Source organism: Sorex fumeus, unplaced genomic scaffold (assembly GCF_029834395.1).
Source record: "Sorex fumeus unplaced genomic scaffold, SorFum_2.1 ptg000051l, whole genome shotgun sequence".
In the NCBI taxonomy this organism is placed as follows: domain Eukaryota; kingdom Metazoa; phylum Chordata; class Mammalia; order Eulipotyphla; family Soricidae; genus Sorex; species Sorex fumeus.
In genome coordinates this window covers 39301865-39314734 of record NW_026606108.1, presented here as the reverse complement: position 1 = coordinate 39314734, position 12870 = coordinate 39301865, and the positions used below count along the sequence as shown (strand labels likewise).

At 41.1% G+C, this 12870-nt stretch overlaps 1 protein-coding gene and 1 pseudogene across 2 annotated transcripts in view; one reads left to right on the top strand and one right to left on the bottom strand.

Annotated features, from left to right (window-relative positions):
* The window catches only part of PURA (purine rich element binding protein A), an 89787-nt gene that overhangs the window by 40273 nt on the left and 36644 nt on the right, over positions 1 to 12870 (bottom strand). The window lies entirely within an intron of this gene.
* Positions 7521 to 7912, top strand: LOC130033091 (cytochrome c-like; annotated as a pseudogene).

The following is a 12870-nucleotide window of genomic DNA, read 5'->3' as shown; positions in this document are numbered from 1 at the left end:
GAGAGTGGCTTGGAACGCCTTCAAGAACGTCGAAGAAATAGCTAAGAGGACGAAGAACCTCCAGCTCCGGGCACATCTCTTTGATTCCACTGTTCTTCCTGCATTAACATATGCCTCAGAAACCTGGGCCCTATGCAAACAGGATGAGAACACTATTCAGGTCTCCCAAAGAAGAATAGAAAGAGCTTTGCTTGGAATATCACGTTTCACTCAAATGAGAGAAAGAATCCGGAGTTCCAACATCCGTCGACGATCAAGAATCAGAGACACTGTCTCATTTGCCAAGGTGTCAAAAATCAGATGGGCTAGTCACATAATGAGATTTAAAGACGACCACTGGACTAGAGCTGTTACTGACTGGATTCCACGGGATGTCAAAAGACTGCATGGCCGCCCACCTACCAGATGGTCAGACTTCTTCATTAAGATCATGAATGATCGGTTTGAGGCTCTTCATGTTCCCAGAGTGAACAGATGCCATTGGGCTACACTAGCACGCGACAGGGACAAATGGAGATATTACTGGCGCCCGCTCGAGCAAATCGACGACTAACGGGAAGTTAAGTGATTAAGTGATCTCTGGGATCATGGCCATTAAGCAGCTTGATCAGGAGCCAGAGAGGTCGTTCGTGGGTGGCGACTCGGGGTCTCATTGAGGTGGGGAGGAAAGGGCCGGCTCCACCCCCATCCCATGAGGCCCTGCGTGTCTCATCACTGCAGGCCCAAACCTGACTGTCCCGTGGCCTCTGGCGGATGGTGGCCACCAAGTCACCAAGGGGGAGCAAGCGAAGGGACAACACCTTTTCCCCCATGGGGTGGCCCAACAACAATAACCTACTGCGCGATCCAGATGCATTTCTGCCAAAAGCCGCTGGATTTCAAGATTTATTTCTGAGTCTCTGTGATCATGGCCGTTAAGCAGCTTGATGAGGAGAAAGAGGCCATTTGTGGGTGGCGACTCAAGGTCTTGTTGGGATAGGGAGGAAAGGGCCAGTTCCATCACCATCCCGTGAGGCCCCATGTGTCTTGTCACTGAGGGCCCAAACCTGACTGGCCTCTGGAGGATGGCAGTCACTGGGCCACCAGGGGGAACAGGCCAAGGCACAAAACCTATTCCCACCTGGGGTGGCCCAGCACCGGTAACCTACTACAGGGACCGGATGCATTTCTGCCAAAAGCCTTTGGGTTTTGAGATTTGTTTCTGAGTCTCTGGGATCATGGCCATTAAGCAGCTTGATCAGGAGCCAGAGAGGCCATTTGTGGACGGCGACTTAAGGTCTCATTGGGATGGGGAGGAAAGGGCTGGCTCCACCCCCATCCCATGAGGCTCCGCTTGTCTTGTCACTGCGGGCCCAAACCTGACTGTCCAATGGCCTCTGGAAGATGGCAGCCACCGAGCCGCCTGGGGGAGCAGGCGGAGGGACAGCACTCTTTCCCCCCTGGGGTGGCCTGGCGACAGTAACCTACTGCACAGTCCAGACACATTTTTGCCAAAAGCTGCTGGGTTTTGAGATTTGTTTCTGAGTCTCTGGGATCATGGCCATTAAATAGCTTGATCAGGAGCCAGAGAGGCCATTCGTGGATGGCGACTTGGGGTCTCATTGGGACGGGGAGGAAAGGGCCGGCTCCACCCCCATCCCATGAGGCCCCGCATGTCTCGTCACTGCAGGCCCAAACCTCACTGTCCAGTGGCCTCTGGAGGATGACGGCCACCAGGCCACCAGGGGGAACAGGCCAAGGCACGAAACCTATTCCCACCTGGGGTGGCCCAGTGCTGGTAGCCTACTGCAGGGACCGGACGCATTTCTGCCAAAAGTTGTTGGGTTTCGAGATTTGTTTCTGAGTCTCTGGTTCATGGCCATTAAGCAGTTCAGAGAGTCCATGCCTCCAATTATATAGCTGAGCCAGAGGTGGTTTGTGGGTGTGGCTCCCACATACCTAACTTTTGGCCATTTACTTTCTTGGTAAACTTTGCCCCAAGTTTTTGGGGTCTGGCCAAAGGCACAGCAGCAATTTTGGGGTATCTGGAAGACTGAAGGCACCATCAGGCTGCTGATGCACTTGCCTTACAGGTACAGATTGACCTGCTGGCAGCACCATACTCCCAGGAGAAAGCACTCTTAATAATTGTTTCTCAGCCCCCAGCCAACTCAGCTATTTGTTAGAGGCGGGCAGGGCTCTTCTCAGAAATTTGCCCTCCAGGGTCTAGTACTGTGTAGACAAGTTCCAATTCACCAGCAAGTTCCATCCACTAGCAAGGTTGCAAGAGGTCACCAAGACGGTGCCTGCCATGGTCTCTCTTACTGCGGAGACTGAGTTAATATAGCCTCAGCATGTTTGTGAAAGGCTGTCAGTGGGCACCTGCCAACAGTTCAGACCTATTTAGACCCTATCATTTCTTGTTTCTCATTCTTATTATGGTTGTAAGAGTAGAATGGTAGGATTAGGGTTTGGGTGTTTCATGCAACCTTTCCCCTCCAGGATAAAGTTCTCTGCCTTGGAAATAGCTTCCTGATTGCAGCTTTTGCTCAACAACCAGTGTTCTTTCCTGGCCAGCGTGTCTTACCTCTAATCTGGTTGCTCCTCTTCTCTTCCCTACTTTAGAATTTTGTTCATTGGTCCCTCAGGTTAGTATTTGTTATGGATTAGTTCAAGTTTTGATGTAGATTTGTTGGGGTCACAGGAGAAGATAAACACAAGTTCTCCCAATTTGGTCAACTGCACATTAAATAATGGATACACATTACATGCAGCACAAATTTTAGTGACATACCTCTGTATTGAAGTCCACGGAAGAGTCTAGACTGTTCACCTGCTTTAGTGGCCGGCTTGCTGACTTGTACTATATTATTTTTGTCTAATGTATGAATTTTATATAATTTCAAACACTTAAAAATTAGAAAATGTTAAAAATTAACAGCTTTTTTAATTTTAGGTTTTTATTTCATAACTCAGTCCCATCCAGATTAGAATCTTTGCGGTCTCTTTGTATTAAATAAGCAATTGATAAATAATAAATGTTTGTTAATGAGTGAATTAATATAAACAGGTAATGTGAAAATACTATAAAATGGCTCTCAATAATTATAGTGGTAATTTAATAATCTATTATATGAAATAAAAGGAATCTTTCTATTATTAAACTTTCTGCACTTTGGTATTCCCACAGTTTCACTCACATTTGTATTATTGCACTTACAATATTGGATAGTAATTTATCTTTTTGTTTTGTTTTATTCTTATGGACCACACCCAGAAGTGCTCAGTGTTTACTCCTGACTCTGTGCTCAGTAATTTCTCCTGGTGTTGCTTGGGTAACCATATGAAATTCCGGGGATTCAACTTGGGTCAGCCATGTGCAAGGCAAAAGCCTTTATTCACTGTACTATCTCTCTAGCCCCAGTAATTTATCTTTTTACTGTCTCCTCTTCTAAACTGTGGAAAACTGAAGATAATATCTAAATCTTTATCTTTCTTAGAATTCTGAGATGTAGTCTGTGTCCAGTTAATGTTTGTGGAAAGTATAAATCAGTAAACTTTGGATCAAATGCTATTTTCATTCACTCTAAAAGAATATTTTGCCTTACATCTTTCTTTTTATATTATTTATTTATTTAGTGTTGGGGCCACACCCAGCAGTACTTAAGGCTTACTCCTGACTTTGCTCTCAGGAATCGCTCTTGGAGGATTGGGGAGAGGGAGACTATATGTGGTGCCAAGGAGGATGAACCCAGGTTGGCTGCATGCAAGGTAAGCATCCCATGCTGTACTGACACTCTGGCTCTTCCTTACTTCTTTAATCTTGAATTTATTTTTAGTTCTTTGACCCTTCCCTTTCCTTTGGTTCTTATATCTAGTGAGTGCACACTTAGTTACAGTACACGGGAGATGACATATTTGTGGCAATGGGGATCATGGTGGCAGTGCTGTTAGGATCTCAGTGATGTGGGGCAGTGCCACAGATCAAACTCATGGCCTCACACCTGCAAAGCAGACATTCCATCATAAAACCCCATCTAAAACCCCATAATTTGAATATATTTTAATTCAATTTACCTTCTAATCTATCTAAAATAGAGGCAATCATTTAGGCTGACTGGCTAATTTAGGTTAAGAGGCATATATGAATGTAGTTTGGTGGGGTAACTGCTCTGAATCTGGTCAACAATTAATACAGTATATTTAATGACCCACTCTTGAACAAAGAAATAACAAGGTGGTAGTAGAGAGATTATCTTTTTCATTGACAAAAGTTAATTAGAAGGCTAGTCTATTGAATTAAGCATGAAGATATAAGAGCCTGAAAACAACAGATGGGAGTTGGAGTGATAGCACGGTGGGTAGAGAGCTTGCCTTGCATGTGGCAGGCCCTGGGTTTGATCACTGGCACATATGGTCCCTCACGCTCTGTAAGAGCCAGGTGTAAGCCTGGAGCACTAGCAGGTGTGACCTCCTCGAAAGGCAACAGATGTAAAAGAAATAAAAGAACACATCCTGTATATACGTATCTTTATTACTTTGATTTTCAAAAAGGGTCCCAAGATCATTCAAAGAAAGAAAAAATAGTATTTTCAATGAACGATACTAAAACTACTGAATAGCCATGTGTAAAAGAGAGAAGTTGCACTGTTGACAAAATTTTGGCAGTTCTTCAAGAAGTTAACTAAGGTTTCTCTATGTTCAGAATACAGAACTATTTTCTATATAATCAACAGAGTATATAATTCAATAGCAATTCAATGGAGGAAGTAAAAAGCTTGAACAGGCCAATCACAAGTAAGGACATTAAAATAGTAATTAAGAATCTTAAGTAATTAAGAACAAAAGTCCTGGTCCAGATTGGTTCACTGTTGAGTTCTATCAAAACTTCAAAGAAGACTCATTTCGCTTAGCATGATACTTTCCATGTAGTACCACTTGTATGTAAACTTCATGACTACATCCTTTCTAACAGCTACATAATACTCCATTGTGTAGATGTACCAAAGTTTCTTTAACCAGTCATCTGTTCTCGGGCACTCAAGTTTTTTCCAGATTCTAGCTATTGTAAACATTGCTGCAATGAACAAACAAGTGCAGATGTTACTTCGACTATACTTTTTTGCCTCTCTGGGATATATTCCCAGGAGTGATATTGCTGGGTCAAATGGGAGCTCAATTTCTAATTTTTTGAGAATCGTCCATACTGTTATCCAAAAGAGCTGAACCAGTCAGAATTCCCACCAGCAGTGAAGGAAGGTCCTTTTCTCACCACATCCACACAGGGTGGGATGGGAATGAAGATATATAATGAAGATATAATTTGGGGGATGGGGGTGGGAGGGATACTGGGATTAGTGGTGGCGGAGAATGGGCACTGGTGCAGGAATGGTACTTGATCATTGTATAACTGAAACCCAAGCACAAAAATTTGTAAGTCTACAACTGTACCTCATGGTGTTACACTAATAAAAATTAAAAATAAAGAAATAAATAAAACATTCTATTGGAAAAAAAACTTCAAAGAAGATTTACTGACTTACTTAAATTCTTTCAAAATATTAAAGAATACCAAAAGAGCACAGAGACACTTCTAGAAAAGAAAATATCAGACCAGTTTCCTTGATGAACATTGAGGTACAAAGATGTACATCTTAACAAAATCTTATCAAACCAAATTCAAGGACCTATCAAAAAATTATGCACCGTGATCAGGTGGATTCATCCGAGGGATGCTTCAATATATGCACATGGTTCAATATATGCAAATCAACAAATCAGAAAAAGGAAAGATAAAAATCACATGATAATATTATTCAATGCATAGAAAGCATTTGACAAGATCCAACATTCCTTCATGATAAAAATCTCTCAACAAAATAGGGGTGAAAGGAACTTTCTTCAAGATAGTTATGGCCGTGACTGAAGGGATAGTACAGCGGGTAGGGTGCTTGACTTGCATGAGGTCACCCACATTTGATATCCACCATCCCATATGTTTCCCTGAGCCTACCAGGTCTGATATGAGTAAAAAGCTAGGAGTAAGCCCTGAACACCACTAAATGTGTCCCCACTAAATGTTTCCTTAAAACCAAAATAAATAAATGAACTCTATACTGGGGGTGGGTGGGGAAAGGATAGTTATGGCCATCTGTAAAAAGCCCACAGCCAGTATCACTGGGGGTGTGTGATAAGGAGTGTGGTGTTGGGCCACACCTGGTGATGCTCAGGGGTTACTCCTGGCAGACTCAGGGAACCATATGAGGTACTGGGGAATCAAGCCTGGGTTGACTACACGCAAAGCAAGCACTCTCTACCCATTATACTGTCTCTCCAGACCCTCCAGTATCATTCTTTTTTTTTTTTTTTTTTTTTGCTTTTTAGATCACACCCGGTGATGCTCAGGGGTTATTCCTGGCTCTGCACTCAGGAATTACTCCTGGTGGTGCTTTGGGGGACCATATGGGATGCCAGGGATCGAACCTGGGTCAGCCGCGTGCAAGGCAAACGCCCTACCCGCTGTACTATTGCTCTAGCCCAGTATCATTCTTAATGGTGAAAAAAATGAAAGCAGTCCCAGTTAGATCAGGTACAAGGCAAGATATCCATTGTCTCCAACTGGTAAAGAAAATAGTCCACAAAAAAGCTCCTAGAAACAATAAACTAGTATATCTAAAAAGTCAATACACAAAAATTGATAGCATTCTTATATCCAAATAATGAATCAGAGGAGAAAGCAATCAAAAATTTTTTCCCATTCAAAATAATGTTCCAAAGTATCAAGTATTCAGGAATCAACCTAACAAAAGAGGTGGGAGATCTGTACCATGAAAACCTTAAATCATATAAGAAAGATAGAAGACCTTAGGAAATGGAAAATATTCCATGCTCATGATTGGAATAATCAATATGTCAAAATGGCTATACTGCCTAAATTATTATATAAATTCAGTGCAATCCCCATCCAAATTCAGATGTCATTCTTCAACAACTTAGAACGGTAAATAATAAAGTTTGTATGGAATCATAAAAGACCCTGAATAGTCAGAGACATGCTGAAAAGTAAGAAGCTGGGAGGTATCTTATTACCTAACTTGGAACTCTACCATAAAGCTGTAGAGATCAGCACGGTATTGGAATAAGGATAGATTTTCTGACCAATTTCTGTCGGAATCAAATACCCAAGGACAAATCCCTGTATCTGTGGTCAGCTAATTTTCAATAGAAGAGCAGAGAACATAAAATACAGTAAACATGAAAATGAAATAGAGTAAACATAGCCTCTTCAACTTTTTCCAGCACCATCTTCAACTAGGTGCTGGGAAAACTGGATAATCACATGTGAAAAAAATTATAGCTGAATTGTATCTCACACCCTACACAAAAGACAATTTTAAATGGATCAGAGATCTGGAGATAAGATTGAAATCTACTAAGTACACAGAGGAAAATACAGGCAGAATGCTCCATGATTTCAAAGGAGTTTTCAATGGTATGACATCACTAAAAGAGCGGGATGTCGGACTCATGAAGCGGACTCTCTGTGTCACGTGAGACGAAGGCGAGATTCTAAGATGGGTGACATTGATGAGAAGAAGATTTTTGTCCAGAAGTGCGCTCAGTGCCATACCGTGGAAAAGGGAGGCAAGCCCAAGACGGTGCCCAATCTCTATGGTTTGTTTGGGTGAAAGACGGGTCAGGGCACTGAATTCTCTTACACCGATGCCAACAAGAACAAAGGCATCACCTGGAATGAGGACACGCTGATGGAGTATTTGGAGAATACCAAGAAGTACATCCCTGGAACAAAAATGATCTTCACTGGCATTAAGAAGAATACCGAGCGGGCAGAGTTGATAGCCTACCTCAAAAAAGCTACTAATGAGTAATAGTTGGCACCGCCTTATTTATTACAAAACAAATGTCTCATGACTTTTTTTTCTTTTTGGGTCACACCTGGCAATGCACAAGAGTTACTCCTGGCTCTTCATTCAGGAATTACCCCTGGCGGTGCTCAGGGGACCATATGGGATGCTGGGAATTAAACCTGTCTCGGCCACATGCAAGGCAAACGCCCAACCCGCTGTACTATTGCTCCAGCCCCTCTCATGACTTTTTAATGTGTACCATATTTAAATCCATTTCGTTCACCAGAATTTAGATCATGAGTGACCGATAGCGTATTTTTGTTGGGCAGCCCTGATTTAAATAAGATTGGCTTGTTTTTTAAATGAGTATGATCAGCTTTTTGAATTTTAATGATAATCCCAGGCAGCAAGTGCAATCACTGTCCCTTTCCAAAGATATGATTGAACTTAATTCGTCACATTCACCTTTCCAAGGGATGGAGATGGCCATCTTATACCTATGGGAGAATAGTTTTCTATTCAGACTTACAGAACCGTCTATATTAATATATCTAAAGATTGAGGATATCACTTTCTCCTTAGGTTGTGTTCCTTAGCCTGAGAAGACTAGTTGGCAGTGAACTTATATCTTTTTATTAATTATGCTGATTTAATTAAAAATTCCCGGTATCAAAAAAAATGGTATGATGTCACTAACAAAATCAACAGAATGAAAAATAAACAAGTGGGATTACATCAAATTACAGAGTTTTGCATGGAAAAGAAACACGAGCTAAAACTAAAAAAACACCTAAACTGAGTGGGAGAAAATATTTTCACTCAACTCATCAGATAAGGAGTTGATATCCAGGATATATAAAGTACTCACAAAGATCAACAATGAAAAATACAAAAACCCTATCAAAAAATGAAAAGAGGAAGTAAAGAAGCATTTCTCTGAATAAGAGAGAAGAGCAAATAAGCACATGGAAAAATACTCCACATCACTTATTATTAGGTAAATTCAAATCATCAATGAGGTTTCATCTCACAATGAGAATGGCACATACCAAAAATACTGGGAACAATCTGTGTTGTCAAGGATATTGGGAAAAGGACCTCTCATCCACTGCTAGTGGGAATGTTATTTGGTTCAACCCCCTATGGAAACAATTTGAAGATTTCTCAATAAATTAAGAATTCATCTGCCATAGGACTTGGCAATTTTACTTCTGGGTATCTAGCCCAAGAACACAAAAGCATTCATTCAAAAAGACATTTGCACACCATTATTCATCGCAGCACTTAGTACAATAGCAAAGAGATGGAATCAGCCTAGATGTTTAATGACAGGTGAGTGGATTTTGAAGATGTGGTATATATACACAATGGAATACTACACAGCTACAAGGAATGACAAAATCATGCAATTCACTGCAACTTGGATGGAACTGGAGGATATCATTTTAAGTCAAGTAAGCTAGAAATAAGAAAGGCAAACAGAATTATCTGTGGTATAAAGGATAACTGAATGAGAAAACACAAGGTATTAAATGAGGAACAACTCCATCACTCTTGACCCCAGAATATAGGAAAAAGGAACAGAGAGGGAAAGAAATCAATGTGGATAGCAAGAAGTGGATGGAAAATAAGGGGCAGGGATCATGGATCCTGGTGCATAGATGGTGGAGGGGAGTGGTATAGCTATGTATCCAAACTACAGAGTCAACAACACAGAAAGCATGAGATCAAAACTACAACAACCAAACTTAAAGTATGCCTGTCAGAAAGGCAGGTTGGGGGTTGGGGGGAGGGAACTGGGACACTGGTGAGGGAAGTTGACACTGGTGATGGGACTAGTGCTGGAATATTGTATGCTTGAAACTTAACTATGAATAACTTTGTAAGTCATGGGGCCTTAATTTTAAAAATATGGTATTCCATAAACGATTATTGCCAAATTAGAGAAAGAAATTAAGTACTTATATATGGTATAACATGGCTAAAGCTTGAGAATATTATAATTAGTGAAAAAGACCAAGTATTGCATGATTCCCTTAATTATTTTAAAAAATTTATTTATTTATTTATTTTGTGGAGTCACTTCTGGAAGTGTTCTAGGCTGTCCCTGGCATTTTGCTTCGAGGTCTCTTTCAGCAGTCCTCAAGGATGCTCCACATGCAAAGTTTGCAGTCTAGTCATTTGCACTGTCTCTCTAGTCCTTTATGATTCTCTTACAAGAAATATGGAGAATAAGAAATTTTTTGATCAGTCCGTCTCTAATGTCCAATAGAATCAGAAAGAAGATTAGTGATTATTAGGGTCTAGGGAAAGAAAGGAATTTCTTTTTGGTTTTATCCCAGCACTGTATGATTCCCTAAGAACTGCCAGGTGTGGCCAAAGTAACACTTGCTTTTGTGATTTTTTGTGTGATTGCAAAAGAATAAATTTTTAATAAATAAAAGTTTACTGTTTATTCTTTTTCAATCACACAAATAATTCATTTTCAAAAAAGAAAGTCTAGAAAATACATAGTATTACCTCTGGCCCATTTTAGGGGTTTACCCAGAGAAAGTAATAGAAAAAAATGCAAAAAATATGGTCAACAATAGGCTATTTATATGGTAAAAAGAAACAGCAGAAGTAGAAAGTTGGCTTAGTAAAAGAAATGCTATGTAGTCATCAAGACTCATCTTCTAGCTATTAAACATGGGAAATAGGAACATGGTAGCATGGGAAATGTTCTAGATATTTTTTCTAATAAAAACACAGATGAAAGAGAAAGATGTGCTTATGACTTTCTGTTCCATAGCTGCAGTGGGAACCTCAGACTGCACATGTGTGGCACCAGAGATTAAGCTCATCAATTCCTGCTCACCCATGTGTTCCTGAGCCACTGAACCATTTCCTTGGCCCTGCCTTGCTGGAGATCCCGAACAGCAGAATTGCCAGGATTGGCTTAGTAACTGCAAGGCTCCAGAGTGTGTACGTACTCCCAGCCTTGTACTTGCCAGGCAAACTTTAACCCACTGAGTCATCTCCCAGGCCCCCAATAATAATAATTTTAAAAAATTTTTATTTTTATAAAGTTGTTCATGATGATTCAATAATCATCTTTTAACAAGAAAAAAATCCACCACAAAAGGATCTTAAGGACATACACCAAAAGGTTAATAATTGTTATCTTCGGTTGTTGAAGTTACAGGACAAAAATAGAGTTTCTATATTTATGAAGTGTATTCTCTGTTTTTCACTTTTTTTTTCTTTCTGGTTTTATGTCCGGCAGTGTTCAGGAATTACTTTTGGCTCTGCACTCAGGGATCACTCTTGGCAGGGCTTAGGAAATCGTATGTGGTGCTGGGGCTTAAATTCAGGTCACCTTCATGCAAGGCAAGTGCCCTGTCCATTATACCCTCTGGTTTCTCACTTTGAAAAGAAATTATTTCTGTGATTTGAAAAGAAAAAACAGTGAGCACTATTTACTATGAGAAAAACTATGCTAGGATCATTATAAAAATGTATAAAAGTAACACTTAAAGAAGAAAATAAAAAATTATCTCAAGTCACAAGATAGTACAGGGTCTCGATGCTTGTCTGGCATGTGACCAACTCCCACTCTGATCCCTGGCACTGTATATGGTCCCCTCAAGCACTGCCAGGAGTGATCCCTGAGCACGGAGTCAAGAGTAAGCCTTGAGCACAGCTGGCATGACTCAAATACCAAATATGTGTATATATATGTAACATATATGTGTATAAAATATATATATTTATATCTTATTTTCTAGTGGGAAAATAAGATATAAATTATTTTGCATTTTTCCTATTTTTAACATTTTGGGGTATTTCCCAAGTGGTGCCGCCCTTGGACACTCCCAGCAAGTCTCAGGCCCAGGACGTGGAGCTGGGGATACTCAGGCCACTCCAGAACTGCCCAGGACAACAACAGCCATACCCAGCAGTGCTCAGGGAACCACATGGTGTCAGGGATCAGTCTGGGATTGGCTGTATGGAAGGCATGCGCCCTTAACCCCTGAATTATTTTTCTGAACCAGCATATTTTCTTTTGCATACATTAGTATTTTAGTATTAGTATTTTTTTGCATACATTAGTATTTTAGTATTAGTATTTTGGCATATCAAATACGTCACGGGGAGCTTGCCAGGCTCTGCTGTGCGGGCGAGATACTCTCAGTAGCTTGCCGGGCTCTCAGAGAGAGCTTGCCGGGTGCTCCGAGAGGGGCGGAGGAATCGAACTCGGGGTCGGCCATGTTGGCTGCATGCAAGGCAAACGCCCTACCGCTGTGCTATGGAGCCATAGCACATCGGGTTGGGCGTTTGCACGTGGCCAACCAGGCCAACCAAGTTCAATTTCTCCGCACCTCTGTGAGAGCCCGGCAAGCTACTGAGAGTATCTCACCCGCACGGCAAAACCTGGCAAGCTCCCCGTGACGTATTGGATATGCCAAACACAGTAACAACAAGTCTCACAATGGAGAAGTTACTGGGCTCGCTCAAGCAAATCGATGAACAATGGGAAGACAGTGCTACAGTGCTTACCCAAACTGTAAAATAACATATATTTCTGGTATGTACATTAGTGAAAAGAATTGAAAATATTAGTACATGTACATTAACTTTATTAACAGTGTCAGAGTTTTACACAGTATGAATTTACCAAACTATGCTTAGCCAGTCTCTGAATGATGAACAATTCTAAGATTTTCTGTCTACATGGTTAGAACCACAATAAGGATGGTTCTAACCACCCTCTGCTCAGATCTGAGTGCTTGTCATAGTCTTTCTTTAGCTGTATACATTTTATTATTTATTAATTAATTAATTATTTTTGTGAAGCAAGATAGTTTTTACTGAAACTGACTTAGAAAGATTTGAGGGGGGGAGGAGGGAGAGAGAGAGAGAGTGCTCAAGAGAGAACTCGGGGGGCTGGAGCGATAGCACAGTGGGTAGGGCGTTTGCCTTGCACGCAGCCAACATGGCCAACACAGGTTCGATTCCCAGCATCCCATATGGTCCCCCGAGC